Source organism: Herpailurus yagouaroundi, unplaced genomic scaffold (genome assembly GCF_014898765.1).
Source record: "Herpailurus yagouaroundi ecotype Mexico unplaced genomic scaffold, PumYag 184, whole genome shotgun sequence".
Lineage (NCBI taxonomy): Eukaryota > Metazoa > Chordata > Mammalia > Carnivora > Felidae > Herpailurus > Herpailurus yagouaroundi.
This window is the reverse complement of record NW_024412415.1, coordinates 32,695,587-32,718,364: the sequence shown is the minus strand read 5'-3', so window position 1 is coordinate 32,718,364 and position 22,778 is coordinate 32,695,587. Positions and strand designations below refer to the sequence as shown.

The following is a 22,778-nucleotide window of genomic DNA, read 5'->3' as shown; positions in this document are numbered from 1 at the left end:
CAAAATGTATTCAAAAAAATTTTTTTTTCTTTAATTTTTTTTTTTTTTTTTTTGAGAGAGAGACAGCGTGAACAGGGGAAGGGCAAAGAGAGAGAGAGAGAGAGACACACACACACAGAATCCGAAGCAGGCTCCAGGCTCCGAGCTGACAGCACAGAGCCCGACGCGGGGCTCGAATCCACGAACCGTGAGATCATGACCTGAGCGGAACTTGGACGCTTAACCAACTGAGCCACCCAGGCATCCCGATATCATTGGATTAGCACACTGATATTTTATTTGGGACTTTATTTATATTTACATCGTAGGGGAAAGGGGCCTGTGCTTTTCACCTATTGCTTTGTCTTTTACATGGAGATTATACTGGTTTCATAAAAAGATCTGGGCAGCATTTGTTCTTTTCTAACTCTCTGGAGAAACTTACATAAGATAGGAATTAGCTGTTCCTTGAGAGTTTGGTACAACTCCAGAAATTCATAAACTTTTATTACCATGACTCCCCCAGCCCTGTTGTTTTCTAGTGTTTACCACATATTTTGAAGGACTTGGTTTAAATTATCGAACCCAAGTCTTACTTTCCCCAGGTGGCTGCACACTGTAGAGCAAGTACACACAGCACTTAAGAATAGTGGCACCACAGGGGCGCCTGGGTGGTTCAGTCGGTTCAGCGTCCGACTCTTGATTTCGGCTCAGGTCATGGTCTCAAGGTGAGCCGAGCATTGCACTCTGCACTGAACGTGGAGCCTGCTTCAGATTCTCTCTCCCTCTCTCTCTCTTCTGCCCCCCCCCCACTTGCGTGTGCACGTGCTCTCTCTCACTCTCTCTCTAAACAACAACAACAACAAAAGAGTAGTGGCACCACAGGCCAGGTCGCACACCTCAACCCAACTGTCAACTCTCTTAGTCTCTGTAGGTAAAAGGGCTACATCTTCTCCTCCAGTCCCTCCTTCCTCAGCCCTCATCATGTACCTTTGAACTCAGCCTCCTACTTTATTGAGAAAAGGAGACCCCTCAAGTCCCTTGACTCTCATCTACCTACTTACGGCAACTGCCTATCCACACCCAGTCACACTGTCCCCCTCTCCACCCCCCAAGTCTCAGAACATGAGGTGAGTCCGAGGCAATCCCTACGGAACGTGCCCCCAAGCCCCCTCCCTTTCCCCCAGAGACCTCACTCTTCTAGCCTCCCCTCTGTCTCCTGAAATTCAAACTCTCCCTCTCTACAGGGCTTCTTCTCCTCAATCGAATCTCACCCATCCCCAAAAAAATCCCTCCTTTGTGTGCTGTGGGACGGGCATTCTCACACGCTGCAGGTGGGATTGTAAATTGGCAAGATCTTTCTGGGAAGCAATTTGGTAACCCGAATCAAAAGCCTGAAAAATATTTGCACCCTTTGTCCCAGTAATCCTGCCTCTAGAAATCCATCTAAGGAAGTAATCAGAAATGCTGACAAGGGGAGATGTTTAAAGATGTTAATCTCAGTGTTATTTTAACAGCAAAAACTGGAAACAATCTAAAGATTCAACAACAGGGGACAGGTCCAACACACTGTACGTAAATATAATGCAATTTTGTACAGTCACTAAAAATATAATTTTTAAAGACTGGTTGACATGAGAAACTGTCCATGAAAAATAAGTGAAAACAGCAGCATATGAACAACATATAGAGGACGGTGCCGAGTTTGTTATATATAGAAATAGCTAACACTTCTGGAATGTTCGCTATTATATACATTCTCTCAATCTTCACAGTGTTCCTGTAAGGTTAAGACTGTTATCCATGTTTTGTAGAGAAAGAAACCAACCAGAAAGAAAAATATCAATACCTTGGGGACAGGGGGAACGGGGGCCAAAATTACTGATGAATTTTTTTTCATCCCCTCCCGTATTTTCCAATTCTTTAACAAGGAGGTATGACTTTTTGTCAGAGATACTGAGTCATTATTTTTCTTTCTGTGTTCTATATGCTTTATACATATAGTGAATCATTTGAATGATACAAACAAAACAAAAATCCACCTCCCCCTCCTGCTATTCCAACCACCAGAGATGGCCACTGTGGACTGTCATGCTTTCTGTCTGTCTTTCTTTTTTTGAGAGAGAGCGTGCGATCACGCACACATAAGTGGGGGAGAGGGGCAAAGGGAGAGAGAGAATCTCAAGCAGATTCCATGCTCAACATTGAGCTGGATACGGGGCTCGACCCCACCACCTTGGGTTCATGACCTGAGCTGAAATCAAGAGTCAGTGGCTCAACCAACTGAGCCACCCAGGCGCCCCATATGTGCTTTTAAAACATGTATGTAGCCACATGTACTAAAAAAAAGCAAACGTGATCATCTTACCATGTCAATTCAGAAAATTGCACAAATGGAGTCCTTTCAGTGGCTGCATTTTGGTCTCTGGCCCCATACATGTTGAGGGCCCCTTCCTGCAGGAGGCTCACGTATAATTTTGCCAAGTGGCTATCTATCTCTTGACTGTTTGGCACCCTTGCTAAGGGCTCCAGGTTTGGGGCCTGGAGAACGGAGTTCCTGTCCTAATCCTGCCATATGCTAGCTATGCGAGCAGAGGCGAATCACCCTTTCTCTCTGTGAGCCTGTTTCCCCATCTCTCCGAGGGATTAGCAGTTCTTGCTTTGCCCACTGGAAGGGGACGTTGTGAGGCTCCAAAGTGCTGATGGTTAAGTCCTCTTAGGGCTGCCCCTGCTGCCTCTCCTCCCTATCTCCCAGCTGTAGGGATTCTTCAACTTGTCTCCAGTGGAGACGAGGGCCAGAGGGCCAGGAGAGGGAAAGAGAGAGACCTTGTTACCAGACAAGCACTGGAGGCCTAGAGGCTGGCTTTTGAAAACTCACTCCAGCTCACGCGAGTCTTGTGAGGGGCATCAGCGGAGAAGGAGGACTCTCTGGGTGCTGGAACACAAAGGGGGCGCCTGGAGTGCCACAAGGGGTCGAGGGGAGGAGGAAGCAGTAGAAGAAACTAGGGAAAGCGCTGGAAGGCTGAAAACGCTGCGTGGCGTCCACTTCAAAGCACATTTTAAAGGCTCTGCGGGAGCCAGCGGGTGCAGAAGCCAAGGCCCTCCTCCGCGGAGCAGCCGCCCTCTGGTGGCAGCGTGCAAAAGTTACAGCTGCTCCCTCTGCCCCGCCTCCCAGTGCCAGGCTTGAGAGCTGAGTTGCCACTCATGCATCCTGCAAGCATGGGTCCCTTAGCGAGCTTCCAACAGAGACCTGAAACCTGCCAAAAGGGGAAGTCAGACTTGGGCGATCCCGGACTGGAACCTGGGACTCTGGATAGGCGGCCCAACTGATGCTGCCAGCAACCTCTAGTAATTGTAAAAGCAAAAGGCACCAGATAATGAAGATTTTATTCGGGCTATTGCACTAGACAGAATATTCCTTAACAAGGACCATCTCAAAGAAAAGGGAGGTGCCTGGGGTCTTAGAGAGGCAGGTAAACAAGGGAGTCATCAGTGCGTCTTCTGGGAGTAGTAAGAAAGAATGGAGATGGGTTTTTCCTGGAATGGGCAGAGCAGGGGGGGTCCTGTGTGGTTCACTTTCTCCCTGGAACTTAAACGGGTAGGGCAATTTCTTAATCATTGCAGCCCGGATTAGATAAACTTCCACATTGCCATAATGCTGCAGGATGGCCATTTAAGAGCTGAGGGAAGTGAGGCCCCGGTCATCCATCAGTGAGTTTTAGTGGCTGAGGTAAGATTCCAACGTGCAGAGAGGGACCAAGACAGCAAGGTGACCCCAGCCTGAAGTTTGACGTTCCCTCAAAGAGTAAAACCAGAAAATCATAGAGGGAGGGATGAGCCCAGCCAGCAGCAGAAGTGACCAGCTCCAGCCATGGCTTTCCGTTCGGTGGGCTGTAGCAGAGAAGTGTAGGACCACCCAGGCTGCCCCAGGAAAGAGGGGGGAATGGCATGAAGGCACAGTAAAGACCCTCGTCAAGCCCCAGGAAGGGCCAGAAACCGGGCAGTTCTGCGATGTGACTACTGTGTCTGCTTCTCAGCTAGCCTGTGTGTGTGTGTGTCTGACTACAGGGCACCCGTGCAGTTACTTTTCCCACCCAGCTTCCTTTCTCTACTCCCCTGCAACTTCACCTGGTACCTGGTGCCTTGCAGCCACCCCAGCCTCTGAGCCTACTCCGCCTCCAGCCATAGAGCCCACCATTGGCTGCAGCTTCCTCTGAATCTTTTAAGACACTCTCAGAAGACAGCCCATGCTTTCAAGCCAGACCGTGAGTCATCAACTGCAGCCGGCCTGTGCCCTGCCTGGCCCCTGGCAGGGAGCCCACCCTGGCCCTTCAGTTATAGCCGGGAGGCTTAAACGATCTGCCTCTCACAGGGACTGGGGCAGGACAGCTGCCTTGGAGTGTCAAGAGCACTGCATCGAGCTAAAGGAAACGAGAAAGGAGTTAAAAAGACTCAGCACGTGTCATGGAACCCCATGCCGGGCATACCGCTGGACCTCAAGGACGTGTAGACCCATTGCTCAGACCTCCCACAGCCTGCTCTTCTCACTCTCCCAGCACCTTCTGCACACCACTGCCATGACTGGCTCCAGGCTGGATCTTAGGCCACTAGGCTTTGGGGAGGGACAACGTGACCCAAGTCCAAATATCCTGGAGAAGCGGGCTCTGATCGGCACGTTCAGGTACCCACCCAACAGTAACTGTGCCCACCTTCCCACTGAGCAAAGTGGCTTTCTGGTAACCGGGGATGGAGACAGGTGGGGCACTGGACACGGGGGGGGGGGGGGCGATGCTAGAATGAATGGCCTTAGTCTGGTGTTTCATTTTCACCCCGCAGCTCAGGCCATTCTTCTGTCCTGACTGCCCCTACCACACCCACAACCCCTTTGGCAGGCCAGCTCCTCCCCTCCTTTTGAGATTCCAGGTGGCTGGCACCTCCACCTGGGAGCACCTCCCGGCCCTCCCTTCCCCCACAGCACCCCTCCTTTCTTGCTTCCATCCCTGCCGGCTCATCGCAGCTCCTGAGTTACTTGAAAGACTCAGACTGTCTTTTTCTCAGGGCTGGGACATGGAGGGCTCGGTAACTGTTTCCCGGATGCACTGATTTTGAGGGCTTGGATTCAGCACTGGGGTTGATTTTTCAGAAGGGGATCCCAGGACTTCCAGTGTTTCTCACGTGATGCAGGGTAGCAAGGGAGTTGGCCCGAGTGTCAGTTCGCACTTCACCACGTGCTTGTTGGACAAGACCCCTAACCTCCTGGTTTCCAAACCTCTTCAATTTCCTCATCTGTAAAATGGGAATACTGGTGGTACCTACTTCAAAGAGCTGTTGTGAGGGTCCAGTTAGACACCGCTTACCACAATTCCTGGGACATCGTATGTGTTCATTATCTTATTATTGTTACTATTACTATCATCATATGCCCCTTCCCCCTCCCTCCCCCTTGCCCCACAGAACTTGACGCTGACCACAGTGGCTGTGCAGAGGACAGGATGCCCCTCTCGAGCCCTTCGAGATCCCATAAGACAATCATCACTCCATCAAAAAAACAAAGGCTTAGACTTTAACATCACTGGGCTTCTGTAACAAAAGTACATATTTTAAATATATCAAGCAGTCTAACACACTTTGATATACCTTTTCCACTCTTTTCTTTCTTTGTTTAATTAAAAAAATGTTTAATGTTTATTTTTGAGACAGAGAGAGAGAGACAGAGCACGAGCAGCTCAGGGGCATAGAGACAGGGAGACACAGAATCCAAAGCAGGCTTCAGGCTCTGAGCTGTCAGCACAGAGCCCAACGTGGGGCCCGAGCCCACGAGCTGCAAGATCATGACCTGACCCAAAGTCAGACACTCAACTGAATGAACCACCCAGGCTCCCCCCAGTCTTTTTTCTTTACAACGTTAATGCAGTTCTAATCATACTATACCTACATAGTTGAAGTCTATTGTCCATAAGTATCATTATATCATGCCTGCTATGTTGTTATAGGTAATGTTCAAATATTTTTCAATGTTTAAGAGAAGGACAGTTAAAGGATATTTTTTTTAAAAGGTAAAACCACTACACTTGTACAGATACAAAATGAATATGTTAAAGATTTTATTTAACTCATTATAAACCAGGGACCCAGGAAGATGACAACCAGTTTAAAGGAGAATGCAAGGGCACCTGGCTGGTTCAGTCAGTAGAGCATGTGACTCTTGATCTCAGGGTCATGAGGTCAAGCCCCACGCTGGGAGTGCAGCCTACTTAATTGGGAAAAAAATAAATGAATCGACTTCAGTTCAGGTCATAATCTCGTGATTCGTGATTCTGAGCTCCGTGTTGGGCTCTGTGCTGACAGCTCAGAGCCTGGAGCCTGCTTCGGATTCGGTGTCTCTGTCTCTCTTTGCCCCTTCCCTGCTCATGCACGCTCTCTCTCTCTCTCTCTCTCTCTCTCTCTCTCTCAAAAATAAATAAAATAAAACATGAAAAAAACAAAGATGACCACACCAACATAAAAATGCACGTATGAGGGGCGCCTGGGTGGATCAGTCGGTTAAACATCCAACTTTGGCTCAGGCCATGATCTCACGGTTCATGGGTTTGAGCCCTGCATCAGGCTCTGTGCTGATAGCTCAGAGCCTGGAACCTGTTTCAGATTCTGTGTCTCCCTCTCTCTCTGCCCTTCCCACCCGCTCTCTGTCTCCATCTCAAAAATAAACATTCAAAAATAATTTTAAAAATGCACATATGTACATGTACACGTGTGTATATGTGTGAGCATCCCACATACTCATCTTACAGAGCGATACTGACACGCTTCTGTTGAATTTAGGTGGGTGTTAGTAATGGCCCCAACCAACAGGATGCAGCAGAAGTGACTGGATGATTTCTGAAGTTTGGTCATGAAGGGCAAATGGCTTCCCCTTGGTGTTCTCTCTCTCTGTCTCTGTCTCGGTCTCTGTCTCGGTCTCTGTCTCTCGGGACACTGGCCCTATATCGTGAGGAAGGTCAGACTACACGAGAGGCCATGTGTAGGAGTTGTGACAAATAGCCCCAGCCAGGACCCCAGCTGGGTGACAGCCAGCACCAACCACAGGTGAATTAGCCCTCCGATGATTAAGCCAAGCTAGTGACTTGAGCTTTTGAGTCTTCCTGCTGAGGCCTCAGACATTGCAGAGGAGAAACAAGCCTCCCTTGCTGTGCTCTGTCTAAATTCCTGATGCACGGAAACTGCAAGAGATTAATAATAGGGATTTCTGTTTGAAGCCATTAAGTTTTGGGGTAATCTGTGTTGCCATAGTACCTGGAACATGCAGTATAGGTGAAGACCACTTCAATATACACAATTCAATGTAAACGTTATAAGCACCGCTAAAATTTGAACATCAGCTTCAAAACCAATGTTTGAAAAAAGAAGACCTGGGTAGTTTTTGAAATGGGAGACAGAACGGAGAGGCATGCAAGTGGGGAGCCGGAAGAGTCTTCAGCTCACCACGAAAGGGAGGCAAAAATGATGGATTTATCTGGAATCTGACAGAGAAACGTACATGGAAGGAAGTTCACAGTCTTAACGGCGTCAAAGAATTAAAACAACAGGCTGGGGGGCGCCTGCGGGGCTCAGTCCCTTAAGTGTCTGACTTCAGCTCAGGTCATGATTTCATAGCTGGTGGGTTCGAGCCCCACATCAGGCTCTGTGCAGACAGCTCAGAGCCCGGATGGAGACTGCTTCAGATTCTGTGTCTCCCTCTTTCTCTGCCCCTCCCCTGCTCTCGCTCTCTATCAAAAATGAATAAACGTTGAAACGATTTTTTTAAAATAAATAAAAAATAAAACAACAGGCTGTATGCTTCGTACAAATTTCCAAATTACAGAAGACGAAAACAAATAAATCACTGTGCATTTCACAGAAGGCCAAAAAACAAACATAAAAAAGAGAAGGCCAAAATCCGCAAACAAAGCCCCAACATGAAAATAAGACCCAACATGCCAGAATGCATACAAATGTCTTACACTCTCCTACTGGAAGCTGCAGACCCTCTAACTGGATTAATACAATTTAATGACCACGACACATCTGTACAGCTCACGACACACGCACGTACTCAGCGTCTGTAGCAATGGTGACGCCCCCTCACCGGTTACACCCTGCTCCCTGCCTTTTGGTGGTATCGGTCTCCAGATGGACGTGGGCAGACACATCTAACGGAAAGGCCCAGGGAGGACAGTGATGGCCTCAGAAACACTGGACGGCCTCAGGACACTGACGGCCTGCACCCGTGGGACAGGAGGCGCTGCCGGGCCATCTGGCAGAAGCAACCCCACCTGGTGAGTGAAGGTCAAACCTTCCCCCTACGTGCTTTCCTTCCGGAGGTTCTGGGGCACTGTAGAAGGCAAGACATGCCAATCAACCTTGCCGCTTTGCCCGGCCCCACCGGCACGTCATCAGGGAAAATCCGTCCCAGACGCCTGCCAAGAATTTGGCACTTTTTCTGAAAGGTTCTAACTTTTTTTTTTTCTTCTTCTGTGTCTTAATTAGCTTTTAAATTGGGCAGATTGGAGATGGTATATCAAGGAAGATTGGTCTAATGCCATCTACATCAACTCTAAAATCCTAGAAGCTTTTCTTTTTTTTCTCTTCGATAAACGTGGCTGTTAACATCAGGTGCTCTGCTACATGCCAGGAGTACAATAACCAGGGAGGTCTGGCCCCTTGTCGTGGGCAGGCCCTCCTGGACTGGGGAGGAGGGGCAGTAGGCAAGCAAGCAAACAGCCACCTCTAATACAAGGCAGGAGAGAATGAGCGCTAAATATAGGAACCGAGCAGCAAGAACAGGGGGAGAGAGCAATTAATGCTGATGGAGGAATGGGGAGGAGGCTTTCTGCCGTGTTTGCAGGGCCCCACACTGCACTGCAACAGTAAACTCTAAAGGGAAGAAACTACCCACACACTCAAAGTGCTGTCAGCCTGCAGAGCCTGGTTCATCCGGGGCAGCTGAGCCATGCTGAGGGGAAGCTGTGTCCCTCGGCAAGGGTATGGGGAGAGGCCAAATGAAGTGGGTCACATTTTTTTTTAAGTTTACTTATTTTGAGAGACAGAGAGACAGAGAGAGAGAGCGCACGCAGGAGCAGGGGAGGGGCAGAGACAGAGGGTGAGAGGGAATCCCAAGCCAGCTCCATGCTGTCAGCGCAGAGCCAGAGGTGGGGCAAAATGGGTCACATTGGGTCCAAGGGAAAGCAGTGGCCCAGGATGAGGTGTCATCACACAGGAGACCCTAGCCCTGGGGACAGCCTCTGATGTTAGCTACGGTAAAATGTTGCTAATGACCAGAGGGGTGAGTTGTGGGCATTTTCTCAGTCCCAAGTTGCCGGGGAGGGTGGCGGGGGCGGGGAGACACTGGTTGAGTTCAGCCCCAGGAAATGTGGGTGGGTGGGTAGGTGGGTCTCAGCTAAAAGGGAAGTAAAAACTAGCAACTAGCCTTTACTGAGTGCCTTCTAGGTGTCAGACACTACAAAACACTCTCACCTTTGTAACTCCAAATATTTACTGAGCACCTATACTGAGTGCCAAACACTACTTTAGGCATTGGAGGTAGAGTGGTAATAAAATGAAAATCCTGGGGTACCTGGGTGACTCCATCGGTTAAGCATCTGACTTCGGCTGGGGTCCTGATCTTGCCATTTGTGAGTTCGAGCCCTTCATCGGGCTCTGCCAACAGCTCGGATCCTGGAGCCTGTTTTGGATTATGTGCGTGTGTGTGTGTGTGTGTGTGTGTGTCTCTGCCCCTCCCCCCTATTTGTGTGGGTGTGGGTGCGCATGCGAGCGCACAACCCCCTCTCTCACTCTTTCAAAAATAAACTTAAAAATAAAATGAAAATCCTGCTCTGCTTGTGCAAATAAACAAATATTTGACATGATTTCAGTGATAAATACCTATCACCAATATTAAGTACTTAAAAAAAAAAAAGGAAACAGAAAGAAAGGAGGTGCTATCATCAAGAAGTGGTCAGGGAAGACTTCCTGGAGGAGATGACATTGAGCAGAAACCTAGTTAATGACAGAAAGAGCCTTAGGACGTGTAGTGATGTCCCCAGTCTAGCCTTCCCCAGTCTAAAGATGGAGAAACCAACCTCAGAGAGGGGCGGTGGCTTTCCCTAGATTACAAAGGTCTGAAGGCTTCTCTAGGGGAGGGAGTTCTTCCTGAGATTCTGGGCTCAGGTGATGTGCTCAGAGGCAACACCACCTTCAGACCCTCCAGTTACATATAGGTATGGTTGCTGTGGGCTCACAGATCCTTAGACCAATCCACTTGGTACCGGGTTAGCCCATGAGTTCCTTCCCTACCCTCTTCTCTTTCTTCTCCTCTCCAAGCCCCCTCTTCTCTGTCTCTCCCACCTCCTTCTCCTTCTTGTTTTTACATTTGACTGCAAATAAACAATGAAAAGTCCCTAAACATAAAGGTTCAGATTAATGAATAACTAGAGGCAGAATGCCTGAGTGACCAGGACCCAAATGAAGAAATGAGAGTGTTGGGGCACCTGGGTGGCTTAGTGGGTTAAATGTCCGACTCCTGATTTTGGCTCAGGTCATGATCTCGTGGTTGGCAAGTTCGAGCCCCACGTTGGGCCCTGCGTTGGGCTCTGCGCTGATGGCACAGAGCCTGCTTGGGATTCTCTCCCTCTCTCCCTGCCCCTCCCCCCCCCAAATAAATAGTATGTTGCTGCCACCCCAGAAGCCTTCATGTGTTCCTTCCCATTTCCCTGTCATTTATGCCAATCCCTGCCTTGTTTTTGTTACCATTTTACCATCTCTATATGTGTCCCTAAACAATATAGGTTTGCCTCCATAACTCTGAACTTTATATAAATGGTATAATTCTGTAATGCCTATTGTGCCTTACTTCTTTCGCTCAGCGTCAAGTATACAAGATTCATCCCTGTTGTTGGCTGTACTGGTTTGCTAGGGCTAAGTACCACAGACTGGCAGCTTAACGGGAACATAGTTTCTCACAGACCTGGAGGTTAGAAGTCCAAGGTCAAGACACCAGGAGGGATGCCTCCATCTGTTCCAGGGCTCTTTCCTTTGTTTGTGAATGGCTGTTCTCACATTGGCTACCCACCCCTCTCCACCGCCCCCGCACGTGTCTATGTCTGAATTTCCTCTTTGTATAAGGACTTCATGTTGGCTTAGGAACCACCCATATGACTTCATTTTAACGTAATTACCTGTGTGAAGACCACAGAGTGTGGTCACACTCTGAAGTATGGGGGTTAGGACTTTCACATATGAATGGAGGAGGGATACATTTCAGCCCGTGACATTGAATGTAACTATAGTTCACTCATTTTCACGAGCATCTCGTTTTCAGTACTGTCTAGCGTCCTATTGCCTGAGTGCACGACCATATATTTATCCATTCTCCTGTGGATCGTCCCTTGAGTTGTTTCCAGTTTGTGGCCATTACAAATAATGCCGCTTTGAACCTTCTTTTTTTTTTTTTGCGTGTAATCTGCTGCACATGCACATGAGTTTCTGTAGGGTTTATAACTAGAAATGGAACAACTGAGTCATAGGGGTCAGTTTATCCCCGATGTTAGAAGGCCTGCAAACAGTTTTCTAAAGTGGCTGCACTGATTTCTCCTCACTCCAGCCACATATTCTCTTATCTTCACGGCTCTGCTTCCTCAGCAATATTTGGCATTCTCAGACTTGTCAGTGGTAACCGGGAGGTAGTCGATTTTGCATTTCCCTGAGGGCTGATGGGGTTGAGTGCACTTTCACAGGGGATGTCTGATGCTCCCATTCTGTGAAATGCCCGCTCAAGTCTTTTGCCGGTTTTAAGTTATTTTTTTAATTTTGTAATCTCTTCACTTTCTCTGCTCATGGCAACTTTATTTTAAGGGCATAGTTAACACTTTCCTGCCGCTGGGTTTCGGTCCTCACCATCTGATTCACCCCGCAAACTTAGAATAACTTGACTGTAGGAGAGCAAGGACAGAAGCATCACCTTTCCTTCTCAGGAATCCCTGGGCTTCTCATGCAAACATTCCAACTTTCCCCTCCAAATTCTCACCTCTACCTGTGGACAGAGCTTCACCCCAGATGGCAGCCTCTTCTCTTACCTGGCCTGTTGCTCTGCTGCCCACACAGGGTTATGATAACTGAATGAGATCACGTGCAGATGTCCAGCATGGTCCCTGGACTCCTACATGCTCTTAGCAAATATTACTTCCCTTCCCCTTTCTTGATGCTCTGCAGAAAAGAAGTAGAGTAACATTCATCGACTGCTACCTGAGTGCCAGGAGGTATGCCAAGGGCCACCCATTATCATTCGAGCTGCCTATCCATTACCGTTCTCTCTCTCTTTTAATGTTTATTTTTGACAGAGTGTGAGCAGGGGAGGGGCAGAGAGAGAGAGGAGACACAGAACTTGAAGCTGGCTCCAGGCTCTGAGCATCAGCACCAGAGCTCGACGCGGGGCTCGAACTCCCAAACAGCGAGATCGTGACCTGAGCCGAAGTCGGAAGCTTAACTGACTGAGCCATCCAGGCTCCCCTGGTTGTTATCTTCTTTCTTAGTTACAGATTTTATTCAGAGCATTAATATGCATCCTCTGCTTTTCTTGCCTTCCTTATTCCTGGTGCCTGGAGCTTGGAGCTCCAGCAGCCATTTGGGGCCACAAGTTGTTATCCTAAAGAGCCAGCTCTGTGACACAGTGGAGCCATCAGACCAGACCTTGAAAGACAACTTGTCTCATGCAAGAGAGAAATTAACCTCTGTCATCTTAAAGCAATAGTTATTTGGTTTTCTATTATTTGAGGCAGAACCTTATCCTGATACTCATGAAAAGTACGTTTTTGGTTAATTATAAACATGTGTTTGCTTGAGCTAAGTTTTCCTGCCTCCATTAAAATTAGTTTTGCTGGTGAGTAAATGATAATATATTTAAGTCTCTACAGTCAAATTTATATTTTTGAAACAACCCATTGGATCAGTATTTTCACACGGATATGAGTAAATTGAGACAGGGCATCTTAAGTAGCCAAGAAATTAATATTCCCTATGATAAAAAAGTGTTGCTTACTCTTTATAAGAAGTTGTCTTGTTTATGACAGCTACCCATAGGTATTTTGTCAGGATACTCAGAGGGTAATGAATCCATTCTTTTTTAATTGAATTAGCAGCAAATACAGAGAGCTGTGTAAGTTAGGTAGGCTACAATCTATTCAAAGTGAGACTGTCAAGTCATGGTCCCTACCCTGCTTGTGAAAAATCCATTGGTTGTAAGTCACTGCCAGAGAGCAGGTTAATGTGTTTGGTTACCGAACCACTATTAAAATAGGAAGCAGCGTAAGGTGCACCATGCACACGCTAATGAGGAAGCTACGTGTGATGTAGGGGTGAACACTATGGATTCTGATTGCAGGGCCTTGGACTTGGATGATTCACTTAATCTTTCCGAGCCTCAGTTTCCTCATCTGAAAACAGTGGTTTACAACATGCACATATTGTGAGGATTACGTGAGAAAAAATGCATTAAAAAACACCCAGAAGGAAGGAAGGGAGGAAGGAAGGAAGGAAGGAAGGAAGGAAGGAAGGAAGGAAGGAAGGACTCACAAAATGTTAAATAAGGTGGGTTTGTTTCTATTTTGTGACAAGAGGCTAATTTGGGGCAAAAAAGAGTGATTTGCCCCTTCAGCAGGAGGCCTTACTCCAGATTCAAGCCACTTGAGTCACCAACCCCCAGACAGGCCCCAGGGGAAGAGGCCCCTGAAAACCGGACCCTGACGCCCTGCCCTGGGGTGGGTGCGAGGCCCCTCACTCTGCATCAGCCAAGCCCAGAGGAGCTGGGTGTAAGCACAGATTAGGTTGCAGTTTTTATTTAAAGATCTTAATTTCTGGCACTTATTTTGGGGATTACAGTGGTGGCTTAAGATCCTTTAAAGACATTCCAAGTTGAAGTCTTTCCTTCACTTGGCTGCTAAAGTTTAATTCAGTCTAATTATTTCATATGGCACCGACTATAATAGTTTCATAATTTCTAGTATATTAAGCACTTAATATGTTGTGTCATTTGGAATCACATATTAAATTCAGCAAAGTACATTTTAATGAGAGTTAAGTGGTGTGAAAATATTAACACAATGTGATGGTTCATCTTGTTGTTCATATTTTGTAGGTCTGTTCCTGATGCACAAATGCCTCGCTCACCAGGTATGGGAAGGATTTAACTGCCTGAGGCTAGAAAGGGGGTCTGGGGAGACCATATGCCTACCTTTCTCCCCACAGCACTTTACAGTCAGATTTCCCATGGGGCCTCGCGACCCTATAAAAGTAGGGAAATTGTTATTTCCATCTTAGAGATGAGGAAACTGAGGTTCACTGCTGACTCTAATAAACGTGGTCTTTCTTGGTTCAAAGCCATTGTAGTTTTTCCCTGTACCACAGCTGTCGTCGGTGTGACCCTGGTGGGGGTGAGTGCTGTCTGGACTCAGGGGAGGGCCGGGAGTATCTGGAGGGGGTGTCACCTCACCTCTCACCTTGCAACCCCACAGAGAAAAACTAACAGAACCACCAAGAAGTTGGCAGACTTTCTACTTGGACTTGGGATTCTTTTTGCACCCTCACAGAGTGTCCCTTCCATGCCCTAAACCGAAGTGCCTGTGCTCTTAGGCTAGCCTGGGATTGCCAGAGAAAATGGTCTTGGACTAAATCACAGTGAACCCATCAGATAGCAATAGCTCGGGCTAAGGAGGCTTCAAAGGCAGGAGTTAAGGCAACAGAGAGAGAGAGATTTTAGAGAGATCCTCCCAGAACCCTCAAATGGGACTCCTTTATTCCAACTAGGTGCAAAAGTTAGCTCTTGGAGCCAGAAAGATTTGGCAGCAAATTCCAGTGTCCCTGATTAGCTCTGTCACTTTCCTCTCCAGGCCTAGCTTTTCCCCATCAGTAAAAGTGCTTATCTCTCAGACATGAAAATGAAACAGAACATCAGAAGAAAGGGAAGGATTCAGACTAAGCTCAGTGAACAGGAGTGAGTGGGTCTATGAGCCTGTGTGCTCAGACCCAAAGCCTTGAAGCCCTCTGGGTGAAAACAGTCCTCATCACAGCTAAGAAAAGGAGGGACAGGGGAGAGGGAGATAACTCAGAAAAAGGAGCTACTACGACAAAAAGTTTATAGTAGCTAAGAAACAGTCCCGGTAGTCACTTTAAAAAGAGGAGCTATTTTCACTTTTTAAAAAGTGTGTTTCATCCAGGTAGCTGCAAGATTAAGGAAAGAAGACCAAAGAAGAATAAGGAGTGGTTATGCATCGAGTATATTTATACCTTCCATGTACCTCCCCCATGCCCAGGGCCTAAACACTTTGCAGAAGCAGCTCATCTAAAGTGCTCGGGCTGTTCACATCAAAACTGAAGTCAGTGTTTAAACTGCTGTGCTGGGCACTCAGCAGAGTCACCGTCCTACAGGTGGGGAAATAGCCAGATATTCACAAAGTTCCAGGCACAAAAAAGAGATCACAGGGAGGGTCAAAAAGTACCGCCTGGGCTGGGGTCCCAACCCCCCGCTCCAAATGCAAGCTGGGGAAGGGGCAGGATTATAGGGTACCACTGAGGTCAGGCATCTGGGATGGATTAGAACTGCTCTAACCACAGCAGGGGCCAAACCAGAAAAGCAAGGGCTGTGAGCACAGGGGGATTAAGGAAGCTTGGGAGGAGCAACTCCCTCTGGCCACAGCTGACCCTGCCTCAGGCCTCCCTCTGAGCTGTCGGCACACAGATCTTCTTCTACTTGCCCCTCCCCCCACCCCTGGTTTTCTTCACTGGGAGGCAAAGAAGGAAACTTGGAAAAACTCATATACACTGGGGTGATTAGGTGGGAGAGTATACTTCAAAAGAGAGCTTACAAAAACAAGGTTTAAGTCAGAGCACGTGCTGCTCAAAGGGATTTCTAGGACCTGAGTGGTGGGTCCTCTTCCATGCCCAGGCTCCCCGCAGCCCTGCTCTGTGTCTGGGGCCTTAGGACCTTCCGGGCCAGGCCTGTGAACTCGGCACATCCCCGCCCTACGACTGGGTAAAGCCTCCTGATGCCCCCAACGCCATTCATCCCCAGGGTTCCCAGCACAGAGGAGGCCACGGCTACGTCTCCACATCCCTGCTTCTTCTTCCCTCTGGTGCGGTTGATGGGAATCCCTGGCCCTTCTTCCTTCAAATGAATGACATATGGAAACACTCAGTGCTCCCAGGCTGCAAGGGAAACACTACAATGTTAGAGGATGCTGAGATCTCATGTCTTCACTGACGTGTTTTCAATATGAAACAGGCCGTTTCTCCATTGATCAAAATGTAATTAAAGTTGCTCTGATCTCTCGCACTCAGAGTGGCGGGAAGCTCCAGCTCAGACCGGACGGGGCGATGGGGGGCGGGGGGAACCACTCTGCCTTTCTTGAAGTTCTGCAGCCCATGGCACTCAGGGAAGGCTGTCGGGACTCAGGCCACCTCAGGTCTCAGAGTGGAGGGGGGGACACCAGCTCCGAAGGCCAGCAGGAGCCGGGGGCTCCCACTGCAGCTCTGAGACCGTGCAGTTCTCTCTGGCACCCACGTACTCCTCCCTGCTTTCAGTGTCCGTCTTCTTGGGTCTCTCCTTACCGACTCCCTCCATACATCTGTCCTCCGGCTTCATGCCACATCCAATCTGCCTCGTCTCCTCTCATCCCGGCCCTCCCCCTCCCTCCACGCTGGGCCTTTGGGGCTCAGGGGCGAGTGTCACAAGGTTCAGCAGGTCCCAGACCCTAGCCTGCCCTGTGAACTGTTCCCGGGATATTCTATGCCCCAAGGATGACTGGCATGCTCCACCCTTCTAAAATAGAAAACAAAAAGTGTTCAATTTTTACACGTTGCTAATTGGAGTCTCAAAAAAAGTCCTTCAGTTACCCAATTACAAAAAAAAAAAGTCACAGCATGTCAAAGCTGAAAGAGAGGTTATCTTCTCTAGGGCGGTTTCCTCACTTGGCAGAGAAGTCCAGGGAGTTGGGCAAGGTCACAAAGGCAGATGCAGGAAGAAATGGAAACTAGAACTCAAACGTCCCTCTGTAACACAACTGCTCAAAACAGACAAAAACAAAAAACAAAATAAAACAGAACAAAAAAACACCCAAGCTCCACCTCTGGCTCAAAATAACACCTACTTGTGTAGCCAGAAATGGTGAACAACCTGGTCCATCTCCTGCTGGTTTTCGCAATAAGGCAGTTATGAACCCACGAGATGTACCTGTCACCGTGACACGTGTGCGCATTGACTGTGACGAAAAGGCTCTTCTTGTAAATAAATGAATAAAAACATGGTTGCTAATTGAAGATTAGCATCATCTCCCATCAATGCTAATACGCTTTTTGGTTATTTGCAATTCCCTTTTGCAAATCTGAGGGAAACATCATTGCCCAAATTAGCTCTTTTCCCTCAGCGAAGGCCGTATTAGCATTCTGAGGTTTGTGTTTGCTTACTGCTTATTTAGACAGAGGTCAGGTGAGAAGCTGGGCAGCCTGCACCTGATTTCCATTTCACTGAAGACAGGTGGGGGGAGGGACTCCAAAGTACCCAGAGGCCAGGCCAGGTGCTCCCTGGCTGTGGTCTGAGTCAGGCTCACAACGCTGAGCCACAGCATGACCGGGAGCACCACCTACCTCCACAGTGGCTTCTCCTGCCTGAAGGACTTGCCCAGATGGGTGACATTGACTCAGGTAGCTCCCAGGTCATCTTCTGCCTGGCACTGTCTGTCAGGTCCTCTCAGGGTTGCATCCGTATGGAGCGACAGTTCAAATGTCTCCTTCCCTCCTGCCCACCTTCATTCCCCAGTCACTGTCTAAACCCCATGTTCTTCCCTTCTAGTCCATCTCAGCACTGAGAATGCTTTTCCACGTTTGCTTGGCTCCCTCGCTGAAACCGAACGGCCACAGCAACACAAACCACTTCTTGTTGGCCCTGCAGCCCCGGCGCTGACGTCACAGATGCTTGCTGTGTGGTGAGGGAACTAGGGCAGGAAGGAAAGTCTGAGCCGATAAGGCCTTGGGAGCATTGTCCAAAAGAGGAGGCCGCACTCCTGGTCCCAAATCTTTCCTCGCTCGAGTTCCACTGTGAAAAGGAAAAGATCGGTTTTTGAAACCAGACTTGCCTGCAAATCCCAACTTCTTTCACGACTGGCAGGCTAATTTTGGCCTTGATTAACCAACTAGAGCTTGTTTTCTAACGTGGAAATTGAGGGGAAGGACACGGGTCAGCTAAGGGGCCCGGCCCAGTGCTGGACCAAAGCCTGGCGACCTTTCCCGGTCTGCCACACCTCGAGTCACACTACGGAAAGCGTTGGCCCCAAGCGGACGCTCACCCCCTTGCCCTTGGCTTCAAGCACGGGGCGCAGGGCCCGACCACCCCAGGGCAAGCAGCGGCGCACCGTGAACCACTCCTCCGCGCTGAGGCCCCGGGCCACCCTGCCCGGCCCCTTCCGGTGCACGACCGGCGTTTCCAGCTCTCGCCAGGGTCACGGGTCCTGCCGCGGGGACGGCCCGGCCTGATTTCTGTGGGGCCCCCGTGCGCATCACCGCCTCTTGTCCCCCAAAATGTGCTGGCGCCGCGCACGCGCCGCCCCGCGTAGTTTCGAGGACACCGTGCCGCCCGGTTTTCGGTGGAACCCCGCGTGCGACCCCTGGGGGCCCAGCTGGGACGGCTGGGAAGAGGAGCGCGGCCGCGCGCGCCACGTGACCGAGTGTGAGGCTCGCGCCCTCCGGGGGCGCGCAGAGGTCGCGCGGGCCGAGGGCCAATTTCCCATGGTCCCTTAATTTGCATATACAACGTTGGAGGGTTAGAGAAATAATTAGAGTTCATTTCGCTGTAATCACAAAGATACAATTACCGTGTGTACGAGATACATAAAGTCATACGTCTTCAAAATTTAGTTTTATCTAAGTAGTGCAGTATGGTCACCATAACTGTAAAAGTCTTTGTATTCTCTGCTTTATATACCCCCAGAGCGCACCCGCTTACCGTGCTCGCTTCGGCAGCACATATACTAAAATTGGAACGATACAGAGAAGATTAGCATGGCCCCTGCGCAAGGATGACACGCAAATTCGTGAAGCGTTCCATATTTTGTACCTGAGTTTTATCCCTCCCTTGCAAACACTTTTCACTTACAGGTTCTTTTGTTTCACACAAAGGAAACTGTAGTCCCAGGAGATGGAATAAGAGGAGGTGGGGCACAGTCAGAATCTCTCTTTGTCATGCTTTTTATGTCTGGCCCCAGTCTTCGATCTTTTCCATCTTGCCTCTGCTTCCCCTTGCACTATCCTGAGTCCCACGGTACCTTAACACTTAAAGAAATGGTCTTGCCAAAGTGGACCCACTTCAGGTCCAAAACAGAACAGGAACTCAGGGCTGTGATAGACAAGGTGACTCTAACAGGAACGCGCAACAAGACTCACCATGCTGCCTCTGAATCAAAAAAATAATGCCCACTCCTTAAGGTCTACCGTGTGCCAGGGGCCTCACCAATATCCGGGTTTCGTATTCCTGACAGCCCTGCCTTGTGAGTATTATTGTCACCATTTTACAGGAGTCACTGAGAGACAAAGCAACCTGGGCATGATCATGTAACCAGTAAGTGGCTGCGGCAAGGCCTGCTAAGACCTTTGGAGGCACAGGCCCTGAAAAGATCGGGACCCTGCCCCCGCGCAATGAATGCAAGAACCACAGTCCTAATTAGTAAGATTAGTAAGAAAAGTCCAATAAATTTCAGATTTCCTGCGATGACTTTATCAGTGGTTTTGAAATATCTCCCCCCCCCCCCGCCAGGAGAAAAATGTTGGTGCACATGTTTTGCTGATGCCTGAGCACACACGTAGTCGGCCCAGCGGTCTCTGCAGCCGCTGGGAGAGCAGCGCACAGATCCCAGGCTCTGTGCTCCCCACAGATAGGGCAGGCTGCAGACTCCAAGCCCCTGAGCCGCCCCAGGGCAGAGGCGGGTCCTCTCCCGGTGGGCGCTCAGAGCTGCGAAGCAGCGTTCCATCAGGGATCCATTTCTGTTCCCTTCAGTGGAGGTGAAATGATCCTTTCCAGGTAACAGCCGAGAATAGCGGTCTGTGGGACCTCTCACTGCACCTTCTCCTCGGCTCACAGCCTCCAGTGCATGGAGTTGGAGGGCAAGCTTTGGTTTTCCTTTCTTTCCTCAAACATGCCTGGTTCTTAGGAAGAACTTGGGCAATTGGGTGAGTAGTTTTCAATGTCTCCTTCTGGGATGCCAAACAAGGAAAGGACCAATGTTGGTGTGACTCTTCTTCTAAAGAAACTATTCCTCTTGGTCTGACCCGTTGTGTTGGAGCAGAAAAGAGGCTTTCCTCTTTTCCAGGAAAAGGAGGAACACCTTTAGTCCTGGAAAAGTCAGACACCTGGCTGACTTTCCTGGCTCCGCACCGTTCTATGAAGTAAAACTTTTACTCCTGTTACACATGAGGAAGTTGAGGCACAGAGACATTCAACAACTTGCCCAATGTCACACGACTAGTAAATGGCAGAGAAGGGCTTGAAGCCCAGGAAATCTGGCTATAGAGCTTGTGCTCTTAACCAAACACTATGTCACCTTTGAAGATAGAGAGGGAGAGATAAAGCTGTTTAGAATCAATGGAAAGAGAACACAGGTCCAGTTCTGCTTTTGTCGGTGTTCTGAATTCAAGGACAGGAGTTGTATTTTTGCAAAGGATCAAGGCTCTACCTTAGATCCAAGGAGGTGGAGTAGTGGACAGTGGGGGAACTGCACCCTCTTTGGGACACAGCTGAAAAAGGAAGAAAGTTTTCCTAGGCCGACAATCTCTTACCAGACACCTGCCCCCCTCCCCAAATAATCCACCTGAGGAAGGATCATCTGACCACTAAACATGTGCTTAATTAATATTAGGCAAATGAACTTAATCGTCTCCCAAGAGCTGTAGTCCAGAAGCACCTAGGGACTCCTCCCCTCAGACATATCCAGCATCCTGATAAACCACAAAGTTGGAACCGCTTCATTTAGACATCTGTTGAGCTACTTTGGGGCACTGGGTGCTGTGTTGGAGATCACAAGGAAAAGCAAGATGTGGCCCCTGTTGCCAGGGTACTTACAGTCCTATGGGGAACACACACACACAACCAAGGATAACTCAGAGAGGGGAGCACACGCTTAGCTTCAGGAACCAAGTGCCACAGGAATGCAGAAGTCAGTCTAAGGAATCTGGGGGTCTGCCAGCTGTTTTTTTGCAGACAGGTTACCAGATTTGCAGGATGCATGGAGGCAGGATTTCTCTGGCGGGGGGGGGGGGGGGACTCTCCACCAGGGCCTACAGCTTAATCCTGGATTTTCTGGGAAAGGTAAGGATAGAGACTGTAAACAGCATCTCCTTATGAGTATTTGGAAGTTCCTTCGCCGAAAAAAGGTGGTCTGAGGTCGAGGGGGCATCTTTACCTGGTATTTTATCCACAGACCCAGGACTCCGGAGCCAGACCCCCTGTGGGCACCTCCCGGAGTCACGGGTGTGAAACCAGACACCTCGGAAGAACACCCAGGTCGAAGTTCTGTGCTCCATAGCCCGCTGGCAATTCCCAAAACCCCACTTTTTCTCCCTAAGACAACGCTCCCTAGTCTAGGGCCTTCGGACGTTGGCTGCAATGCCTAAAATGTGTCGCAAGGTGGCAACGTTGTGGCGAGAAATAGACTTTTTAAAAATCCTGGGGTTTTGTTTTTTTTTTCAAAGCATATTTTCCCTATTAATGTTTCATTTAACTTAATTAGAATCTGGTAAACTAATTAAAGCAGCTACGAGCCCCGCAATCAGCAATAATTCGTATAATTATTGATAATTACATCCATACCAATCGTTTGGTTATTAACATTTGGGGGAGAACAAACCACTTCTGAAGGGACGAGGAACCCAAGAGGGTTTTTTGCGACAAAGCTTTCTGGGTCGGATCCGCCTACACCTCCAGTCTGCAGAGATTCCGGCCCAGATGGGGCGCCCTTTGGCGAACCCCTGCTGCCTACGGCTTTTTTCTCTACTTTGGGGAATTCGTTAAGGGAAGGTGAAAAGGAGTATTTGCTAGGCTTCTCTGCGTGGGCCGCGGCCACGGAACTTCCTGCCTGGGTAGCAACTGTAATTCCCACTTTATAGAGCAGGCCGTGCCGCTTCCAAAGGCGTGGTCACGCCAAGGGGGTGCAGTCTCGTGCTCTCCCCAACACCTGCACTGTTCTGCGCGTCCCAGCACCGCTCGGCCCTGGACGCAGTCACTTGCTCACTTCCTCTCGCGACCTGTTTCGCCGTTGGTGCAGCGGAGAACTGATCGGGTTGGTTCCACCCAAAGGAAATCTTCCCGATCCCCGGAGGGTCCCTGCTAGGAGATCTCACGTCCCGAGGTGACTTCTTCCCTCGACGACACCTCACAGTTTAGCCGCTGCCCTCACCGCTATTATCTCTCTCATGTCCTGTGTCTAACCCTCCGAATGTCTCGGGACTGGGGTCCTGAGAGCCCTAGCGCAGGGGGCTCCGGGGACCGGCTTCCTGCCTCCGCAGCGCGCCGGGGGGGGGGGGGGGGGGCTCCTCTCCTACGCCCCTTCCAGGCGGCGGGCAGCGCGCTCCCTGCTCACCGGCCCGCCACGGGCCCTCCAGACGACCCGCTACCAAACTTCCCGACCGGCGCAGCGCAGGGCTCCCAGGCCCGAGGGGCTAGCCCGGCGGCGGGGGACCGGAGGAGTGCACTGAGACTCCAGGGATGTCGGAGGGCGGAGTCCGCGGGG

The 22,778-nt window shown here is 49.4% G+C and overlaps 1 long non-coding RNA gene and 1 other non-coding gene across 2 annotated transcripts in view; one reads left to right on the top strand and one right to left on the bottom strand.

Moving 5' to 3' along the window:
• LOC121041890 (uncharacterized) overlaps positions 1–18,694 on the bottom strand; it is a 60,871-nt gene extending 42,177 nt beyond the window's left edge. Inside the window, exons 1-2 of the long non-coding RNA XR_005795893.1 lie at positions 18,414–18,694; positions 17,650–18,097 (exon numbers count right to left, since the gene is read on the bottom strand). This is a non-coding gene — a long non-coding RNA (uncharacterized LOC121041890). The remainder of the gene's footprint in view (positions 1–17,649; positions 18,098–18,413) is intronic.
• Positions 18,695–19,004: 310 nt separating this feature from the next.
• LOC121042172 (U6 spliceosomal RNA) lies at positions 19,005–19,111 on the top strand. The gene has a single exon (XR_005796017.1). It is a non-coding gene; the product is annotated as a U6 spliceosomal RNA (small nuclear RNA).
• The last annotated feature ends 3,667 nt before the right edge of the window (positions 19,112–22,778 follow it).